Consider the following 5022-nt stretch of genomic DNA (forward strand, 5'->3'; position numbering starts at 1 on the left):
TGGGCTTTAACAGTACTGATAAATAATAATAAATCATATTTTAAATGTGGTTAAAGGGAATGTGGTTACTGTATAAATAAGTCATGAAATACGGCTATACTTGCTTAATATATCTTACGTCCAAATCAGTTCATAAATTATCATTTTAAAAATAGCTTTCCTCATTGTTAAATTTATAATTATCAAAGTTCTTTCTTAGCCTTATGTGGTTGCCATAATCTCTTCAACGATTCATTGACATGACATTGAAGTTGTTACTATCTATTCTGTTAATGGTTGGCCTGTGTACTTTAAGCCTTCGTCGAGTACTTAATTGAGAACACTCAGTTTAGGAAAAATCTGGTGGTCCACAGTGATTTTCACCAAATATTTTCTCGCCTCTAGGTCAAGACAAAATATCGATGAAGATTTTTGCAAGTCGAAATTCGCAACAATTTATTGGACAGCGAGATGTTTTAGGGGAGCCATGAATCTGCGGCGTAGGAAAAATAAATAATAGATACATAGTTATAGATAATTGTAAAAACTGTTCTCAGTCCCGCTGTGTCCCACATGACTAATGTACAAGCGGAAGGACATTCGAGAAGACCGGTTGCAAAGCCCTCTTTAAGTCTGACTCAGCGTTGACTGGACAACCTGTTACGATAAGAATGGCCAGATGAATTCTTTCTAGAATATCCAAAAACTCCAGAGTCCAGATTAGGGTAAAAAAATAAATTTTATTTAGTAAACATTAAATATTAAAACTAATTTAAATAAGTATACAATATTTTTATCGGTTATTACTTATTCAAAACTATTAAACAACATTTTAATCTTATTTTTATTTTTATTAAGTTCTATTCATATTGTACTTATCTAGCTCAAAAATTGTATAGCCTCCACAACACTCTAATATTGTATAATTGTAAAATAATAATTACATATTAAATTGTATAATAATTACATTATCATTTTTATTTTATTTTGGCACCGACCATAATGAATGTAATTTTTTTAATGAATACAATTTAAAAAAATAAATATTGATTATCTGCAATATTGAGTAAAGGGTGAATTCGTTAATTGTTGGAAGGGTATATTTTGTACTTCACCTGGTATAGAAATTTTTTTTTTGTGAAGAACCTACAATATGCTTATATTTTTTAGTAAAATTATTTATTTAATGTAATTTACATACATATGTACCCATATGTACATAATAACATATGTGGAATGTTTCATTTACACTTGAAAATCTTGGGAAGGAACCACCCATTGGTGGTACTTCAAGCCTTAATTTAAATTAGAAGGTCCCGTGGCCATCTTCTTTTCAGACGCCACGGAGATTTATCAGGGATTGTTAAGGATGAGAGATTAAGAACTGTTGGTTTAGGAAGGGTAAGGAGTTTGAAATGAAAAGACGCATATCTGTTTTGGGTTGTACAAAATAATACTGTGTATAATAATTTTTTGTAGTGAATGGGAAGTTTACAGAGCGTTTGTCAAGTAGGTGTTGTAGCAATCTAAATCTATGAGCAGTTTCTTGTCGTTTCATTCTTGTATGTGGATTCTAAGTAAGTCTCTTGTCAAGATGGAGTCCTAAATATCGAATTTGTTCAACAGGCGTTATCTATATTTTAAAACTTAGAACATGTGCTTTATGTTGTTGGCATCAATTAGTATTCCAATAAAAAATATCCAATGAATAAAAGTAATAAAATGCATTTTAGAGAACATAAACTCAATAATAGAAATACATACTAACATTTTTAAAAAAAAGTAATGTTAGTAAGTCAATAACAGATTTCTATTTGTCTACCTTACTAAATACGAATTTAAATGAATTCTGAGAAACCCAGTAATGAACAAATGTAGAGATAAAGCCACCCAAATTTTTCCAGCCACAATTCGATTCACGTACGTCGATTGTGCGGGAAGACGGAACTCATTAATTTTTGCATAATACTGTGACGCACTTCCATCTAGTGCTGACGACCACCTTGAGATATTATCATTCAAGCTGTTATTTCCAAAATCAATGTATACAAATACATGAACTGCTAAAAAAAAAAAAAGCATGAAGGGTTAGGGGTACAGTACTTTGCAAGTAAGTAATGTTACTAGACCAACGGTAGTGCAAGAGCGAAACCAAAAATATAAGGAATATATCCACCGTTGCCTCAAGGCAGCCAATTTTATAGCGGTCTGAATGGTGTAATAATCTATTTTATATATAATCTTTACACTTTCTTGAGACTGGTTATTATTGTTTAAATAAATAAGTTTTATCCAATTTTAGTCTAAAAACAATTTTTATTTCTTTATAAGTCCGACCTTTTGGCCAATTCGGCCATCCTCAAACAATCTATCACAAACAGCTTTTATCATGAGTATGAATTTTAGAACCACGTAATTTAAAAAAAAACAACTTTATGCAGACTATGCTGCCCAGGCCATTAATTTCAGTCCACAAATTACCTATTAATTTTTCAATTCTTCCCATTAAATTAAAAATTAAAACCTTTTACCACAGGCAACCTTCTCAATTATAATTGATAAATTATCAAAGATTGTTGTGATAAACTTCCAAGGGAACTGGTAAAGAAGTTTAGTTTATCCTTTCACATATCACGTGAACAGGTACACTACACCTAGACTTGCCAGTATCCGCTAAATAAATACAGATTTTGGATTAATTACATCGTTAGAGAATAACCGTTCCAAGGAAGAATCATTACTATTGAAACTTCGATTTGAACACTAACATATGTTGGTAAGAATCTATCATAACTTCATTTTCAATATATATATTTTATTAAAATACTACTTCAGCCAAACTCAAGGGAGATGAGTAAGTACTAAGAGTGCGCGTGTTCAATCATACCATATATATTTATATAATAAATGATGAAAATAATATTTAAAAAATGTAAATATAAGATTAAATGGACAATAAAATGAATAAATAATATATATACACATGTCAAATAAACATAAATAGATGAATGATTCGTAATAACAAGTATAAGTTAAAAACTAAGATAGAGAAAATTAAAATAAGTCAATTAAATAACAACAAAAAAAAAATCTTGAACACATTTATCAATAATAAACTTACAATTTATTATTGGACAAACATAAATTAATGATCGGATACCAAATGATTATTTTTGCTTTAAATCGATTGTGAAAAAAATCTTTTTAAAATATAAATAAAATGATGTACCATAACGCAGCAAATACCTTTCCAAATAAAAATAAAAATAAATAAATACAATAAAATAATAATTATAAAGGTCGATAACTTCAATAGTAATATGACATTAAACCATTTAGAGTACCATGGCATATCATAGATTTCAGTATTTTTGGAAAGCGAAATCAATCACTTCCATTTTCGATAGTTGAGCGTTAGTTAGATCCTCTTCCGAGATATGCCTTGCAGGTCTTTCGGTCTTAGAAAGCTACCCGAATGAGTGATTTATTCCATATATATTCATTGATTTTACTTTCGAAAGCATTTCCTTTCTAATCCTTGGGTATGATTATACAGTAATCATGACCTTGAGAAGTGGGTGCTTTCGGTGCTGCTAACTTCATTGGATTATCTTTTTATATACTTATTTTTTGAAGTATTCATGAGATGATTAAAGCTGTGATGTATAAGAGAGGCATTGTTTCATAAGATTCCCATTTGCTTCCTTAACACACTTATCCATGAATATTAAACCAATTTAAGGTGAGCATAACTTTCTCTCAACTTCCGCGGTTCCTTTTTTTTTAATCTTCATACCTGATTTTATTCTGTCAATTAAATTTGTTTTACCTTTATTAAATATTTTCCTACACTTTTGAACTAATAAATCTCCCCCCATATTTTTTACACCACTTCTTGAATCTATCCAAAACTGATTCTGTGAGTTCTCTTTTCACTGAATGAGTGATTGTTATTCCAAGGCAGTAAGCTTTGTTCATATCATTGAACATTCTTTTTCTGGCTATTTTTAGTGCATCTGCACGCTCCTTCCCCATCCTCCAGGGTATATTGCTTTAAGTGATAAATCTTGAGAATGAAATTTTTATATGTTCAAAAATTTCACGTTAAAGTAGATGTAAGGATTTGACTAAATTCCATGAAAGTGTTAAGACTGTTGCTACGTCTCAGAATTGAAATTTCCAGTTATTATTCAATTATAAAATTACCAACATTACTGGTAATTTAAAGTTTAAGTCTATTTTATTTTCAATAGTTCTGCAAGGTTATATTGACTATTAAGAATCATAGTCTCGAGACTACAAAATTAGCTAGATTAGCTAGCAATCTGTTCGAACTAAACTAACATGCGTCTTTAGTCTTGTAAACAGGCTAAAAATGGTTAACAAAAAGAAAAATCAAGTAAGTTGGATTCCGATTTATTGCATAGTTTTGTGAAAGTATGAATTTCTATTTTACATGATGTATTTCGCCACTAAGATTCACAACAGCTTCCATTTGTTTATATACCCTATGGCGCTATTTTGTAAAATGTTTTTCTACAAAAGAGATGCCAAAGAAATAATCCTTTTCTTAGTCCAGAAAAAATATAATTTATTTTATACTTTGAAACATTAAAATAATTTTTTTTTTTTGTGGGGGAGGGAGGGTAAATAAATTTAATTGAATATGAGGATTGAAAATGAATATATCGCTCATCTCCGGATTTAAAATAGCACCATTTAGAATAGATATTTCATGAATAACAAATAAACACTTAAGGTAACCTTAAAATACCAAAGGTAGTAAAAGGTAATACCCAGCACGAATTACTTCCTTTTTCACTGTAATGCACTCATTAATTCACTATTTCTTTTCTGTTTTAGAGGGATCGGAAAAAAAAATGAATATATAAATCCTCATTCGCACAACACGTTGATTGACGATCGTGCTTTCATGTTGCTTGCAGAAGTCGTCGTCGGAATGTGTGCACGAGCTACAACTACTGAATAGTATTAGTATACAACCGATCACCAAACCTTAGAAGTCGTAAAGGTTTCCGACAT

The sequence above is a fragment of the Halyomorpha halys genome, unplaced genomic scaffold (assembly GCF_000696795.3).
Source record: "Halyomorpha halys isolate HHAL.00 unplaced genomic scaffold, Hhal_1.1 Scaffold461.1, whole genome shotgun sequence".
NCBI lineage: Eukaryota > Metazoa > Arthropoda > Insecta > Hemiptera > Pentatomidae > Halyomorpha > Halyomorpha halys.